This window comes from Pipistrellus hanaki (assembly GCF_964339955.1).
Source record: "Pipistrellus hanaki genome assembly, chromosome: 1".
In the NCBI taxonomy this organism is placed as follows: domain Eukaryota; kingdom Metazoa; phylum Chordata; class Mammalia; order Chiroptera; family Vespertilionidae; genus Pipistrellus; species Pipistrellus hanaki.
The window spans coordinates 177,215,834-177,234,715 of NC_140503.1; positions in this window are offsets into that span (position 1 = coordinate 177,215,834).

The window sequence follows — 18,882 nt, forward strand, 5'->3', positions numbered from 1 at the left end:
AAAGATTCATACATGAGTAAATGATTAGGGAAACTTGATATCCTAATATGAAATTTGGTTTGATATGCCACCCACTTAATGTGTTCTCTAGGTTAAGGGCTCATGACATTTTTTTCATGAGGGGAAAAAAATGGACCATTTGGCATTTGTCTGGGAAAGCCTGTGGAAATCTCAGAATAACATTTTTAAATTAAAAAGAAAACAATTCAAAAGGATTATAAAGGAAGCAAATATATAAATATTTGTAAAAACATGGGAAATACATCAATGAGATATTTACTGTGGAAGGAATCTTAGTGTACCACTCAGATACGAAAGGAGAGAACCTTCTGTGAGGAGCATAATGGACTCATTATCTCCAGTTCTTTCAGGGTCTACTCAGCTTTCCCACCAAGACCCTTTTCTACCTGGGCAATGAATAAGCTCAGCAGAGTTATACACCTTGGCAACCCCAACTAACATGGGTTTCCTCTAACAAATGGTCCTTGCACTGTGGCTTCTCCTGGGGTCTGGCCACGACCTTCTTAGAGGTGCACTGCAGTCTGAGGCTACCTCATAACCTTCCTCCTTTATTCCTGACTCCTCTCAGAGGTTTGAAATCAGCACTACAATCCAACACGGCACTCTTGCTCCTTCTGCTCTTTACCCTTCACAAGCTTCCCTCCTCATTTTTCCCCCCATTTTTATATCTGCCTCCAGGTTAGCCAACTAGAGTGATAATTAACTTATCATTAAGTTATTAATGAATCATGTTACTAACCCACTTAACAAATAATGTGGGATAGTACCTAATAACAATTTTTAAGTGATGATGAACCTACATTTATTTCAAAGTATAATGAACTAAAATATGCTCTGGAAAAAAAATCTGTAAATCATATCGCTGGCAAAATTCCAGGTACTGCTATAACACATTCCAGGTATATCATAGTATTGCACATATACAGACCTGATGGAAATGCTAAATTTTAGTGCAAGAACAGTGATAATATAGGTGTATTTTCCCCATTCATTTTTAAAGATATGCTGAACAACCTTCTTGGTTGTTCAAGGACTATAGCAAAAGAACTGTCTGCTAGGCAAGGGACCTATAATATTAGTCAGAAGTAATGGTCATTCTTTTTTTTTTTAATATACTTTATTGATTTTTTACAGAGAGGAAGGGAGAGGGATAGAGAGCTAGAAACATCAATGAGAGAGAAACCAACACCGATCAGCTGCCTCCTGCACACTTCCCACTGGGAATGTGCCTGCAACCAAGGTACATGCCCTTGACTTGAATCTACCCTGCCCTGGGATTTTTCAGTCCACAGGCCAATGCTCTATCCACTGAGCCAAACTGGTTAGGGTAATGGTCAGTCTTATGTCAAGCTTTCTTTAGCTAAAATGTTAGATCATAACATATTGCCTAAAGAAATACGGTACTGCAAAACTCTATGCTTGGCATTTAAATTTTGGACTATTGACTTATGCAAAGATGTTTATTTTGGGGAGTGAAGGAGAGATATATTCACCTACAATTACCCATATTTTTTAGCATTAGTACTGTTATTCTTGTTTTGGAATTTATAAATAGGATTCTCTTCAAAAATTAATTTATAAAGTATGTATGAATATAGAATAGGTTACAAAATTGATATTTCCTCACTATAATCTATTTAAATTTTCCTCTGTTGCTTATTATTTTATGATATATACACATATATGCACACTGCGCATACTTTGTTATCTCCTTGAATAATTATAGACATTTTTGTTACTTTTCAGATAGGAACCTTAAGATTAGTATATATTCAGTAATTTATCAGAAAACAGTCATAACTATAGTGATTTATTTTAGAAAGAATCCAGTGAGAAACCAAAAGCAGGCTACAATTTTCTGTTTTGCAAAATAATGAATAATCAAGGTGTATTATTTCTAATGTTTTCATATTTGATTAAGTACCACTTAAGAGATGACTGAAAGTGACCTCAGATCAACAAAACAGGGCATTCAAATGAGAAATCAAAACTAGATTCCAGAGTTATTATTTCTCACTTCTACCCCATTCCTTCTATGAACTTAGCACCTACCCTTTCATTCTCATTACTTATATTTAACATAGAATTTTAATTATATCTCTCCAAATTAGTAGTACCTATAATTACTTTGAGTGTCACTATATTTCTTCACCTCATAGTTCCTTGACAATTTGAACTCAAACTTTATCGCCATTTCTATCTAACCACTCACAAAGTTATTCCAGGTATTCAGTCATTACTAAGAATGGACATATTAAAATCATCAGCTTCTGCCCTAGCTAGTTTGGCTCAGTGGATAAAGCTTTGGCCAGCAGACTGAAGGGTCCCTGGTTTGACTCAGGTCAAGGGCACATGCTGGGTTGTGAGCTTGATCTCCAGTAGGGGGTGTGCAGGCGGCAGCTGATCAATGATTCTCATCATTGGTGTTTCTAATTTCCCTCTCCTTTCCTCTCTGAAAATCAATAAAAATATATTTTTAAAAAAATCATCAGCTTCTAAACAGTCCCTTCTAACCACAGAATCTTCTTTTTATGGATTTTTCTCTCCCATAGAAAATTCAAGTCAACCTAATTTTGAGCTTCAGTCCCTCAAATTTGTCCTAATTTTTTAGTTAATCATGCATTTCCTAACTTTTTTGTATTATAGTCTAGGTCTAGAATGCAAAACTTTTATGCTTACATTCTGTAAAGAGGTCATTAACTGTCCTGGAAAATCAAGATTCTGGAATGTCGTGGCCTTAAATATTAAAGAGTAAACATTCACAGAGTTACATTTATAGAAAAGATAAATCTGTGGAGAGAAAGAAATTACTAAAGTTTCACTCAATGCTTCACTAGAATAGAAAGAAAAAAGAAAAGTAGCAGAATACCAGTCTGTACACTGAGGGGACTGGAATAATTTACTAGAGTTTCAAATGTGATATTATGTTTCAGTCCTTCTTCACCTACACCTACAGAAAAATATCACTTTGTAATCTTAATTATTATTGGATAATGTAAAACCAGATATCACTCCAGCCTATAATGAAATATATTCCACATAATAAATATATTACAGATACTGAATCTTACAATTGTCCCATTATGAAAATATCTCCATTAATAACACACTGCAGATTTTACCCAAAAGAGGAGGGAAAAATATAGCAAACATTTTTCAGTATACAAAGTGGACACAAAGATCATTGTTGAAGAGATGAACTTCCTAGAATTGCAGTCTGATGCTAACTTTTGGTACCTGCAATAAATGTAGCTATTGGGGGTGGGGGGGCAATGGAAAGATATGTACACATATAATACCTTAATAAAAAATAGTAAAAAAAAAGTAGCTATAGATTTCAATATATAGATAATAAAGTTTTACCTGAAGCCCGAACTTTGAAACATGGCAGCTGTAAGATTTCCAATAATTATTAAATCTGAGTTGATAAAACATCCCTTCCAACATAGATGTAAAAGGAATATGGGGCAGTGTGATTATCTCAGAAGAATGAGCAGGTAATAGAAATATCATAATAAGTAAAGACTCAATTCTGAAACTGGAACACCAATTTATTTTAACTATTGAAGCAATCGCTTAGTGAGTAGTTATTAAGATTATGTAATCTATTTATCTATATATCTAAAACACATTGGTGGTGTTTTTTGGTTTGTTTCACAAACCATATTTAATTCATATCATGATGTATGTATTATATTTCACTAATAGTTTTAGCTATTTGTAAAGTACAGCAATTTCTAAAAACAAGTATCTGTATTTGCTGAACCCTCAAACATAAAGAGTCAAGAGTACATACATTAAGGCTGTGCTTTATAAACTCTTTTGCTGTATTATAATGTTTAATTCTTAATGACACTTCATTGCAGCTTACTTAAGAAAGCCATATTTCACATAAATGTGTGTCTGAACTTATACTACACTTAAAAACAATTAGAAAATTTTAGAATTATAATGTTCTTTGTCATAGCACTGTAAATAATGACTGTACTTGCTTTGACATTCCATATTTAAAACTGGACGTAGGTAATAGAATTGAGCAAACAAGAAAATAAAAAGAGAAATAACGCATGGAAACAGACAACAGTGTGGTGATAAGTGTGAGAGAGGTGGGTGGAGATTGAAGAGGGTATAGGGGGAATAAATGGTGATATGGGAAAATAAAGAGAAAAGATAAATTAAAAATGCTTTTGCATACCTATTTAAAGGCACTTCAATAAAAATGGTATGTGAGAAACAGACTACTACTAAATGTACCAATATGTCAATACATGCATGAAGTTTTACATGTTAAATGATGTAATTTATACTCATCAGCCAAATAAAAAAAAATTAAGCAGCCACTTTAATTTAGATAGGGTCGTGTTCATTTCTTGGACCAAAAAAAAAAAATGACTTTAGGGGTTAAGAACAGCAGAATCACTCTTTCTTGAGAAGTCTGTTGAGTCAGTAACACAGTTAGCATCTACTCATTAAATGACTTTCTGTAATAAAGGGCACCATTTGAAATGATCAGCATTTGAGTGTACACAGTTATAATTGCACGTAGAGAAATTCGTCAACACAGAGATATAAAAAAGTGAATTAAGGGAATTAGATTAGTTCTTTTGTATTGTGGATATGGGAAAAGCCTAGACTATTTTAATTGAATAGCAACTGTCATCAATATAGAAAAATATGGGCTGAAAAACAACCCTCTATTTTAATATTTAGCATTATAAAAAGAACTACCATTTCAAATAATTCATTTTAAAGAAATAAATATTATTTTTTTTAACTTATGTGTGAATTGACATATGCATATTTATAAATATCGCATTAGGAAATAAGGTTTAAGAAGACTGAGAGAAACAGACTAACTTTTCCTATTTTTCCCTATGGGTTTCCACAGCTGCCCTGGCACCATCCATTATGGAATGGTAGATCATACTTATTTACTTTATTCCCTAACTTGCCTTCTTGTCCATGTGCTACCATGCATATTCAGTGAAATATTTTTCTAAATAGAAGAGAATCCTTGATTGATTTGAAGTTCTGAGAATAAAGTGAGGTAGAAAATTAAGTATTCAGTAAACACATGTTAAGGGTACACATAAGGAAGAGGAATGTCAATTAGAGCTGAGGTAGCTTACATTATAGAAGTTCTAGGAATCCATTAATGCATTTCTAAGAGGAAGACTCTAAGTCAGGACTAGAATCAAGTGGTATCCAAATTCCTATCCAGTTTTAAAAGCTCAGCTCAAATTCCCTTTCCCCATAGATAAAAGGGAATTCATATACCACCACAGGGTGATGGCTTGTTTCTGTCCTCCAAGCTACAAGGTTCCAACTATGTTATGAAAGCCTTTACTTAAAACAAAACAAAAAATAAATAAAAAGCAAACAAACAAACTTTGCATAAGAGTTTAGACATTTATTTCATAATTTCCCAAATTAGATAATAACACTGAAAGAAGGGGTCATGTATCTTTTTGGGTTGTTTCTACAATTCTATCAAATATAGATACTTTATCTTTCATAAATGTTTGTTTATATGTTTTTATTTGGAACTCCATTTTTGTATCAGAAGCATGAAAACAAAATTACTTAATTGTTCTTTTTCCCCTATAAATTATATATATATATATATATATATATATATATATATATATATATGCTTTTGCATACCTATTTAAAGACACTTCTCTCTCTCACTATAAATATATATATATGAAGACATATATATATTCTTTATATATATATAAAGACTATATATATAAAGACACTTCTCTTTCTCTCTCTCACTATATATATATGTATATATATGTATATATATGTATATATATACATATATATATAGTGAGAGAGAGAGAGAAAGAAAGAGAGAGAGAGAGAGAGAGAGAGAGAGAATACTTGAATATTTGCTTTATCTATATTGTCTTTACTAATTGGCTTATTTAATAGAAATGCATTAGAAAGACATCATTGATTTTAAACTTCTGTAACTGTAATACATTAAGTAAAATAGTTCCTGTCTAGAGAGTAGTTTCTGTGCTTTTTCATGATCAGTTGATTTCTTTGAGAGAAGGAAAAGCCTACTATATGTACTTTAACTTTTTCATGAAGATCAAGGTTAGTACCAAATAAGTGTCACCACCCAAACTCTCCAAACTCTCACAGAATAAACAATACTATAATGACAAACCAGAAGAGTATCTGGAACCATATTAATTATTTTTATTCCCTTTATCAAAATACTTTCCTAAATATGCTTAGAAATTACTTCAGTGATGGTGCACACTTTCTCCTCCAAACTTTAATTATTCATTAGACTAAGAATGTGAGTCTAGATTGAAGACAACATAGGCAAGCTGTCTCCACAGAGTATAAGCTACAGTCATTATTTATCCAAATGTAAGAAACTTTATTTTTGATATGTCACAAAAATAATAAGAAAAGGATTGTGCTACTGACCTGTAACAGAAATCAGAATGAAAATCATAGAAGAGAGGTGAAAGGAGAGGGGAGTGTGACCATAAAGAAGCAGTTTATCTCAATTAACCATTACATAAATGTAAGACATCCTTTAATCCTAAAATTATTTGAGATTAAAACTTTAATTAGTTTTTATCCTTAGTAAAGATAGTACTTAAAACCTTTAATCCTAGGATCTCAAAGCCAATTAACAAATAAATCCTCAATTTTCCTATGAAAGAATGTACACATATTTGCTTCCTCATTTATAGTTTGAGTCACTATAGTCAGAGAGATTCATTCTAAATTATAGCCGCAAACATGCGGAATTCTATAACAGGACAACGGAAAATAAATTAAAAACACACACATATGGGACTATATCAAACTAAAAAGTCTTTGCACAGCAAAGAAAACCATCAACAAAATGAAAAGACATCCCAACCAGTATGAGTATTGACACATGACCAAAGAGGTCACTGGTTTGATTCCTGGTCAGGGCACATGCCTGAGTTGCAAGTATGATCCCAAGTAGGGGGCATACAGGAGAGAGCTGATCAATATTTCTCTCTATATATTCCTCTCCCTTCCTCTATATAAAATCAATAAAATCACAAACTAAAAAGACAAACCATTGAGTGGGAGAACATATTTGGCAATGATACACCTAATAAGGGGTTAATATATAAACTTTTTAAAGAACTCATACAACTCAACACACACACACACACACACACACACACACACACACACACACACATACACATTAAAAACCCTCTGATTAAAAAATGAGCAAGTGACCCAAATAAACACTTCCCCAAAGAGGACATATAGATGGCTAATAGACATAGGAAAAGATGCTCAATGTCACTAATCACCAAGAATTGTAAATTAAATCCACTAATAAATATCAAGCCACATCTGTCAGATGGCTATTATTTATAAAGCAACAAAAAATAAGTGTTGGCAAGAATTCAAAGAAAAGGGAATCCTCATGCATTGTTGGTAGGAATGCAGATTGGTGGAGTCCCTGTGGAAAGCATTATGGAGATTGCTCAAAAAATTAAAAATGGTACTGCCTAATGACCGAGCGACTTAAGTTCTGGAAAATTATCCAAAGAAACAACAACAACAAAAAAAACAACAACACACAAAACAAAACAAAACAAAACACCACAACCCACTAATTTAAAAGGGTATACGCACTCCTATAATCATGGCATTATTTACAATAGCCAAGATTTGGAAGCAGCCCAAGTAAGTGTCCATCACTAGATGAATGGATTAAAATAGATGTGCTTTCCCTGACTGACTTGTTTCACTTATAATATTCTCAAGGCCCCTTCATAATGTCTCAGGAGATAAGAGTTCTGTCTTTTTTCCAGCTTCATATCATTCTTCTGTGAAAAAGTACCACTATTTTTTTTTTTTTTTTTATCCACTAATCTACTGATGTGCACTTGGGCTGCTTCCAAATCTTGGCTATTGTAAATAACACTGCTATGAATATAGGAGTGCATATATTCTTTCTTATTGGTGTTTCATGTTTCTTAGGATATATTCCTAAAAGTGGGATGACTAGGTCAAAAGAAAGTTTCCTTTTTTAAGTTTTTGAGGAAACTCCATACTGTTTTCCAGAGTGGCTGTACCAGTCTGCATTCCCACTGCCGTGTACTATAGAGTTTTCTTTTCTCCATATCCTTGCCAGAACCTGTTTGTTGATTTATTGATGGAAGCCATTCTGACAGGTGAGACGTGATACCTCATTGCTATTTTCATTTTTATCTCTCTGATGATTAGTGATTTTATTTTCCCATATGTCTCTTGGCCATTTGTATGTCTGCTTTGTAGAAGTGTCTATTTAGGTCGTCTGCCCCTTTGTTGATTGGGTTGTTTGTCCTCCTCTGGTTGATTTGTATGATTACTTTATATATTTTGAATTATTAACTCTAACCTCTTATTAACCATATCATTGATAAGAATGACATGATCTCATTTATATGTGGAATCTAATTAATAAAATAAACTGACAAACAAAATAGATCTAGAGTAATGGAGTCATGGAAGCACTCAACAGAATGAGGATCCTCAAAGGGAAGTGGGGGTGGGAGGGAAAAGGGAAAAGATTAACCAAAGAACTTAATGCATGTATGCATATCCCATGGACACATACAATAGTGGGGTGAAGGTCTGGGGAAGGGATGGGAAGAGGGTGAGAGAAGGTCAATAGGGAAACAAGGGGGATATCTATAATACTTTAAACAATAAAGATAAAAATTTAAACAGATCAAAAACAGCTTAAAAATCTTATGGATATAATCTACAAAATATCAAAACTTATTAAAAAGCTATAAGAAATTGAACATTATGTTATTGATGCTGGGTTAGGTGGCTAATTGAAATAGAAACAGAACTACACATACTTGGCATATGACAAAGTGACCATTGAATATAATGTGGAATATATATACAAATTACCAGTTATAAAAACAGTCAAAAAGATTAAAATGCAGCATATGGAATATAATCAATGATTTTATAATAATTATGTATGGTATCAGTTGGGTACTAGACTTACGGGATAATCACTTAAGTTACACAAATGTCTAATCACTACGTTGTACACATGAACCTAATAATATCATGTCAACTACATTTGAAATTTTTAAAATATTAATTAAAAATAAATAAAAATAAAATAACACCAAAAAAGCTTTGTTACTTTTACACAATGGAATACTACTCTGCCATAAAAAGGACAAAAATGTTACCCTTTGCAACAGCATGGATGGACCTGGAGAGCATTATGCTATGTGAAATAAGCCAGGCAGTGAAAGAAAAATACCACATGATCTCACTCATTTATGGATAATAATGAACATTATAACCTGATGAACTGAAAGGTAGATACAAAGGCAGAGAAGTATTGAACAGACTGTCAAATTACAGTGGAAAGGCTGGGGAGTACTGGGGGGGGGAGGGGTAAGACATCAACCAAAGGACTTGTATGCATGCATACAAGCATAACCAATAGATACAAGACACTGGGGGGTGAAAGCACATGCCGTGGGGAAGGTCAATGGGGAAAAAGAAAGGAGACATATGTACTACTATTTGTAATACTTTAAACAATGAAATAAAATTTTTTAAAATAGAAAAATAGACTTTTTTTTTTGCCACTGATACATTTATTCAATCCATGCAGCATTTTTTTTTTTTACTTTTTCTTGAATTTATTGGGGGTGACTTTGGTTAATAAAATTATATAGGTTTCATATGTACAATTCTAGATCATCCATGTATTGTATTGTGTGTTCAGCACACCAAGTCAAGTCTTCTTCCATTATCATTTGTCCTCCCTAATCCCACTTTAACACCCTCTCTCTCTGGTAATTACTATACTGTTGAGTGTTTCTATGAGTTTTATTTATTAAACCCTTCACCTTTTCACCAAGCTTCTCAACCCCCTCCCTTCTGCTAGCTGTCAGTCTACTCTCTATCTGTGATTCTGCTTCTATTTTGTTAGTTTATTTCATTCACAAGATTCCACATATGAGTGAAAGCATGTGGTACTTGTCTTTCTCTGACTGGTTTATTTCACTTAGCATAATGCTCTCCAGATCCATCCATGCTGTTGGGAAGGATAACATTATTGTCCTTTTTTATGGCAGAGTAGTATTCTATTGTATAAACATAACAAAGCTTCTTTTGTTGTTATTTTATTTTTAATATTTAAGATGTTTCAATTACAGTTGACACATGATATTATTAATTTCAGGTGTACAACAGTGATTAGACAGTTGTATAACTTAAGTGATTACCCCATAAGTCTAGTACCCAACTGACACCATACATAATAATTAGAAAATTGTGATTATATTGCCTATGCTGCACTTTAATCCTTTTGGCTATTTTTGTAACTGATAATTTGTATATAATCTGTTATAAAAAAACAAAACAAAACAAAACAAAAACAACTCTTGACTTGAATAGGAAAAAGACTCAGAATGGAGTCTTTTAAAAAAAAAGACTAGTTGTAGACTCAGTCATGGTAGATATATTCTACGTATTTATAATATTTCCATTGTATATTATATCACCAGGAATAGTAAACTTGATAGATGCTTTATAAAAACCATAATTGGAGAATCACTTAAAATTCTAGGAGACAGTTATGAAAATGAAAATAAGTCTTGGCTAAATAGATGTTGCTAACCATACATGAACAAATGAATTTACTGGAGGAAAAAATTTCCCAGGTGTTGTATTTACTGGTGAAAGAGGTACTTTTTTATGGTAAATATTCATGGCTACTTGCAAAAATATCAATTTTCAGCTCACCAGAAATAGAATCTACCCCTTTAATGAGAGCTATTCTTAGAAATTAGTTTGTGCCACTGTGCCAAGTTTCCAGCCTGGGCTCAAGAGATCTTGCACCTTCCTATCTTCCTTCTGTTAGAGCTTGTGGAGAAGCCTATTGCATGATGAGAGACAAGTAGCAAAATCAGCCCCGTTATTAGGCTACTGACGACCAGATAAGCAATCTTCTGTATTAATTATCCTCATAGAGATCTGCTACATTGCTGCAGATCAGATGAACTATGCAGCCAACCCACTGTCTAGTGAGCTAAGTAAAATGTTTTAAGCCACCTATTTTGGAGGCATTTGTTATACATCAAAACCTAACTGCATATATCCTTTCTGATTAGTGTTTCTTGTTTCTTGGGATATAGTCCTAGAAGTGGGATCACTGGGTCACATGGAAGCTCCATTTTAACTTTTTGAGGAAACTCCATATTGTCTTCCACAGTGGCTGCACCAGTCTACATTCCCACCAGCAGTGCACAAGGGTTCCTTTTTCTCTGCATCCTGGCCCTCACTTGGCTTTTGTTGATTTGTTGATGATAGCCATTCTGACAGGTGTGAGGTAATACCTCGTTGTTGTTTTGATTTGCATATCTCAGATGATTAGTGAGTTTGAGCATGATTTTATATGTCTCTTGGTCTTCTTTCTGTCCTCTTTCTAAAAATTTCTTATTTAGGTCCTTTGCCCAATTTTTGATTGGATTATCTTCCTTTTATTAAGTTGTATGGGTTCCCTGTAAATGTTGGATATTAAATTCTTATCGGAGATAACATTGGTAAATATATTATTCCATGCAGTGGCTTTCTTGTTTTGTTGATGATTTCTTTTGCAGTGAAGAAACTTTTTATTTTTATGTAATCCGATTTGTTTATTTTCTCCTTAGTTTCCATTGCCCTAGGAGCTGCATTGTTAAATATATTGCTATGACAAATGTCTGCTATTTTGCTGCCTATGGCTTCTTCTAAGATTTTTTATGGTTTACCATCTTATGTTTAAGTCCTTTTATCCACTTTGAGTTTATTTTTGTGTATGGTATAATTTGGTGGTCTAGTTTCATTATTTTGCAAATATCTGTCCACTTTTCCCAACACCATTTATTTAAGAGATCGTCTTTACTCCATTGCATGCTCTTGCCTCATTTGTCAAATATTAAGCGTAATTGCTTGTGTTGATTTCTGGGTTTTCTGTTCTGTCCCACTGGTCTATATTTCTGTTCTTGTGCCAGTACCAGGCAGTTTTGAGAACAATAGCTTTGTAGTATAGCTTTATATCTGGTATTGTGTTCCCTCCAACATGGTTCTTCTTTCTTATGATTGCTGCAGCTATTCGGGGTATTTTTTTTTATTCCAGATAAATTTTTGGAGAATTTGTTCTAGGTCTTTGAAGTATGTTGTTGGTTTTCAATGGGGTTTGCATTGAATTTATAGATTGCTTTGGGTAGTATGGACATTTTAACTATGTTGATTCTACCAGTCCATAAACATGGTATATTCTTTTTGTTCATGTCTTCCTCTATCTCTTTTCTCAGCATCCTAAAATTTTCTGAGTCCAGTTCTCTTATCTCCTTGGTTAAGTTTATTCCTAGGTATCTTAATTATTTTTTGTTGCAATGGTAAGTGGGATTACTTTTTAAATTTCTCTTTCTGTGAGTTTATTATTGTTCTATAGAAAAACCATTATATTTTCTTATTCAGACAAGGCATAGGCTTAATGAAAGGCATGACTAATTAAAACAGCCAAAGGATGAAAGGAATGGCACTCTAAGGAAACAAATTGTTTTCATTGAAATTAGTTTTGGATATGAAGGAATCCTGAAACAGGATGAATTAACCTAGATATATGGCTATAGCTGGAAGTGGTCATGGTTATATAAATGGAGGTGCAACCAGATCAGTAAGTGAATGTGCTTCATCAGGAAGTGACAGTAGTGAGCCAAGGAGAGGGTCAACCTTCAGCATAGGAAGCTAATGCCACACCTGGGATACTCAGATATTCTAATGTCTGAGACAAGATGAAATCTGCATTTTATGTAAAAATCAGCAGAGTTTTAAATGTGCCTCAGATACCCAGATTTTCTAATACTGAGACAAGATGAAATCTACATTTTATGTAAAAATAAGCAGAGTTTCAAATGTTAATTGATTCACTTTAAAATTGCATTGTGAGCTTTCATAACAGAATGTTGTTCAATTGAACCAAATATTTGAATAACAAGTGTGTATATGTTTGTGTATAGAAATAGTATAGTATTCTTTGTGTCTATATAATGCTTTGGATTCTATAAAGCAATAAAAAAATGAAGGGTTCATTGGTAAGCATGCTCTAAATGGAATGCATTAGGCAATATGAGGCTAGTAGATTATGCATTTAACTGTTTTTGTTTATTGGCAAAGTCTCATTGCTACTTTTTTCTTTAGAAAGGAGAAAAATTGCAGTAATAAAATTGGTATATAAAATATGAAGTAGGGAAAATACTGCTTATTGTTTATTTATGATTTGTCAAATCAAGCAACTAAAAGACCACTCAGTAATATGTTTAATGTCACTAATATACTAAATGTCATAAAATTAAATGTATTTTCAATGCTTATATATCTCATCTGATATAAGTAAATCAATTTAAGATATACCAAATCTTGATAGCTAAGATAAAGAACTAGAAGATTTAAGAACTGGGAAAGGAGGAAAAAGAAATTTTAATATATATATACAACGAGCCACTGGATATTGGAAAGAGAAAATGCACATGGCAAGGCAAAGAGAAGTCATCTGCTTCATGAGAATATACAAACCAATTACAGATTCTACTCTTAGGTTTCCTTCCATTTTCAAAGGTGGAAATGGCAAAGGATTTAAGTGATATTTTTTTGTGCCTATAGCTGATCTCTTTGCAATGCATGCCACAGTGGGGAGACTTGTTTGTTGTATCTCTCAGATTATTGATAATTGGGCATTAATGGCAGAAAATGGAAATCAAGGTCCATAGGAAAAAAAAAAATTCGAGGGGATATCCCTCAAGTTGGGAGAGACAAGCAACAATAAGGTAGATAAGTATTTATAATATTTACAACTGTGTTTGCTGGAAAACAAATCAGTTTCACTAAAAAGAGATGTTGACAGGAAGCCAGGAAGGCTGGTCAACAATCTTAGTTGCTCTAACCACTCACTCTTTAGTTGAGATACTGTTAGCTAAAGCAGCCTCCACCTTGTTTGTCCCGTGTAAGTTTCTGTTATTTCCTGCCTAAGGGCTACATGTAAATTTATGTTTATGTTGCCTAACATGTTTTCCCCAAAGCCTCAATAAAAGGGGATAGCAGGGCCAGAGCAGTAGTAGTTCACCCACTAGAATTGGACTACCACCTGGCCCCCCATATCGCCATATTGAATTTCTTCAAGTCTCAAGTCTTTTGATTTGTGTGTGGCCCTTCTCCAGAACCCTAATCCTGAACTGGAACTCTTTCCATGTGGGCCGTAAAAGAGATTCCTATATGTATTTACCTACAACAAATAACTCAAAGTTAAGCAATACACTATCAAATTACCAAATAACTAAATATACATCTTTTTTCAGTTGTAAATACCAAAATATATCAGAAAACAAGTAGAAAATTGAGTCCAGTAAAAATAACTTTTGATAAAACTATTATTTGGATATCAGGAAAATACTGGCAAAATGTTCTAAAAAGTATTCATCAGCAAAAAATTGATTTTTCTTTCCCTGAAAAATAACATAAATAATAATGATTAAAATCAAATTAATAAAAGCAAATCCAGGTTTAACTTCTTGAGGCAAAAAACTCAATAGATTCTGTGCTACCATTTGAATTTTAATGGTAAGAAAATTTTCAGCCACCAGAAGTTTGGCCTGAATAGGATATGAGAAGCCTCTATTCATTTTGTCAAAAATCAATAATTTGACTTTTAATCTTTGTAAAGGAAATCTGAGGTCTTTTGCTTTCTGTCCAAAGAAAAACTTCCTGTGGTTTCTTTCATACAATTTACAGGTTGTTGGTCCGAGACATGGGGGCAGCAAGTCAATAATCTCTTTTGAAAATCCTGCTGAGACTGGGATCATCTAATACAGGGCATTCTCTCAGAATCAATCCACTCACTAGGAGCAATGTCCCTTCCTCTTGCTAGAGCTGCCACCTGGGATAATTTCCCTCGAGTTTCTGACAGTTTGTCATCAGCATTCACTAGAGGATAAGGAATTAAAACTTTTAAGCCTATGAGGAATGGTTGGTATATGATGTTTCAATTCTTTTCTTTCAACATAAGAAAAAGGGATAAAAGATGTATGTGCTGGTAGGAAGATAAGAAATAAAGTGAATTATGACTAACTAATTATGCTCTTTTAGTATGTTCTCTTCTTTACAATCAAAGGCTTCCCCTGAAAGCTTGCTAATGTTTGTTAGTATTACTACTATTAACCAATTTATTACTCCCAATCTGCTAACTATAGATAAGAATTGATAAATAACAATAAAACAAATTAACATATCAAAGATAAAACTCAAGGCACTTGTGTATCCTGGATTTATAAACATGATTTATAAATCTGATTTTTACTGTTATTTTAGAGAACAATGTAAGAAAATTGATTTTCTGTAATTTTTTTCCTATAAGAGAGACACAATTAGATGGGGCACTGTTCTTGTCCTGGTTATAACAATAGCTCTAAGAAATTATTGTGACACATAGTTCGAAATATTGATGCCCATCAAAATGGCTATGAACCATAAAACCAAAACAAAACTCTTCACTACTCTTTCATAAAAAGGAAGAAAATTTTAGCCTTTGGAACTGAAGAACATTATGCTAAGAGAAATAAGAGAAAGACAAATACCATACTTTTTTATTCCCATGTGGAATTAAAACCACAATGCAGTGGTCTGAATTCTTTGTCTCCCAATATCAATGAATGAATTCATGGACAAAGATGAAAAGCAGAAGAAACTTTGTTGAGAGACAGATGGACTCCCTGAAACAAGGGGAAGCAGGAAGAAGGCCCAAAGCAGATGCATCACTAAAGCTCTTTGTCTAGGGCACATGTGTCAAACACAAGGCCCGCGGGCCAAATCCAGCCCGCCAGGCCTTGCAATGTGGCCCGCACCGCGCTGTCATCACTGCACTCCGCTGTCAGTTTATGACATTGTCAGTTTATGACTGTTCAGTAAACCATTCGGCCCGCGATTTAGGCTGGATTTTAGATTTTGGCCCCTTCTCTGATTGAGTTCGACACCCCTAGTCTAGGGATATATACACTGAGTAGCCAGATTATTATGATCTCTGAACACATAATAATCTGGCCATTCAGTGCATATCCTATATAATAAAAGGTTCATTGCAAATTGTCCCCTCAACCAGAAGTTTAACCAGCAGGCAGGCCAGCTAACCGTCCATGGCCCCTCCCAAAGGCCAGGCTGGCCAGACCCCACCCATGAATGAATTCATGCACCAGACCCCTAACACCCTATCTAATAAGAAAGGGATATGCTAATTGACCCTCATGCCTTGCAAAGATGGCAGTCCCCACAGCCAATAAAAATGGAATATGCTAATTGCTGCCATGCCCTTAAAGATAGCAGTACCCACAGCCACAAGATGGTGGCACCCAGTCCCATCGGCCCTGCCTCCAGAGTTTCCCAGTTCCACAACTCCCCAGATGCCCAGGGCTGGCCCAAGGCATAGGATATATTCAGATGGCAGCTGCCCAGTCACCCAGGGCCACCCAAGGCTCAGGTAACCAGGGACGGCTGAGGCATGTGCTGCTGGCAGTGGCAGCAGCAGAGGTATGATGGGGCATCACCTTCCCCTGATTGCCAGGTTGACTCCCAGCCCTAAAGGCTCCTGGACTGTAAGAGGGGGCAGGGCAGGCTGAGGGAACCCCCACTCCAGTGTGTGAATTTTCATGCAATGGGCCTCTAGTTATAGATATAAAAGCCTAAGTGATCATTTGACTAGTAGCTTTGATGCATACTGACCACCAGAAGCTCAATGCACAGGCATTGAAGCATGGAACAGACTGATGAATCTCAAAGAGAAGGGGAGAGAGGTGAGGGCAGCAAGAGATTAACCAAAGATCTTATATGCATCCTGGAGGCCCAGTGCATGGATTCGTGTACAGGTGTAGTCCCTAGGTCTGGCCTGCAGGGATTGGGCCAAAACCAGCAGTCTGACATCCCCTGATGGGTCTCAGATTGCAAGAGGGTGCAGGCCAGGTCAAAGTACTCCACTGCCACATGAGTCTAGTATTAAAAATGACACATGACCCCCCTTTATTTTTCTAAAATGATCTTTACCCATGTGAAAGATTTATAGGGGAACTACTTCACTGGGGTAGAATGAGGTTTTTGATGAAACAATGAGATAGGGGGAAAAATTAGGAAACATTGTTGAGAAAACAACAACAAAAAACTAACAGAAACAAAAATGCAAGTTTTTAACCTTTTTAAAAAGTTCTAAATAGCCTAATGATTCAACTTGGCAGAATGGGAGCAATAGGTGCATAAATTAGTATAGAAAATTCTATGAAGTATTATCTAACATTGTTTCTCATTCTTTTGATAATGCCTTTAACTAGATTTCATTATTTTCCTTTGCTCTCTTCCCCAACCAACCAGAATTCCAATATGAGATTAATAAAAATGTTTTCTACCTAAATGTCTATATAAGCACTCCTGGAGAAAAGTCACCTCATTGTATTATAGTTACACTGCTATAAGAGTGATTAGGTAGGCATATTAGTCCTATTGACTAATCATAGTCATAGTCATTAGTCATATTGACCCCTGATAAAATGTAAATAAGCTTCATGGTGATGGATGGTCTATTTAAAGACTCCAAATCACAGAGAGCTAAAAGAAATCGAGGTGCTCTAGCTACACTGGATCTTCCTTCTGGATGCCTTTTCATGGTAAGTAGGGCCAGTGACAGATTAGGGGCAATTAGTTAAGCTGCATAACCTGAAAAGCAAAACAACTTTCCTCTAAAATAACTCCAATTAGAAATATCTCGGGGAAAAATCCAATTGTTCTTATTTGTGTCATAATAGGACCATGCATTCAGTAGTTTAACAACTTATTACAATAAGAAAGGCCCTGGCCTTTCTAAAACTGTATTATAATCACCTATTTTCTACTTCAAATACACTGGACTCTACAAGGAAAAGCCTTGTTCATCTTTATGCCTCCCAACTTAGCACATTCACAACCAGTAAGTGCCCAATAACTATGCAGTGAATATATGGGTTAAGAATTTCAAAATTTCTGAAATTATGATTCTGATGAATTTTTATATCTGATAAATTTATATTATTTTGTGGAAGCTTATAATTTCAAAGCAAGCTAATTGCAATTTTTATTTCTTATACTTAGGTCTTACCTCAAAGTATTTAATTTCTGTAATTAGCTAGATTACAGTAGTCTTACATCTGTAACCTTAAATTATTCTCTGAGGTAAGCATATGTATTGTTATAATAAAGAACTATGTTCAGGTCTGAGGGAGCATTGTTAAGTAGAAGGTTATATTCACATGGAATAAAATGACTCAAGCATAAAGCTAAAGTAGAAACAAAACTTATTTTGAACTACTGTGTTTTTTAAGTTCACGAAAGCCAGATAAGATCAAGATACACCTCTTGACCTTTCTCCATTTTCCATTAGGATTTCTGTACAAGAGTCTTAGAGGATGTAACATATGGGAGAAAATGAAACTATGAAATAATAATGTGTCTCTTGTCAGTTGAACTTTTGTTTTTGTCTTTGATTTTGTTTTTAATCAGGAACTAGTTGGAGGCGTCTGTGAGAAGAATATCTAATAACTTCAGAAAAAACACACAAATTATTATAATATAATATGTATAGCAAAGTCTTAGTTTTTAAAGTAAAAGAATGAGTTCTAAATTTAATGAACACAGAAGGAGGTATTTTTTGTACTACAGAAAAATAAATTATGAATGTTATCAACACTACTAATGACTAAGTTATGTTTATGCATTCAAAACTAAACAAAAATATATCCACTGTGTGTATACTATAAAGAT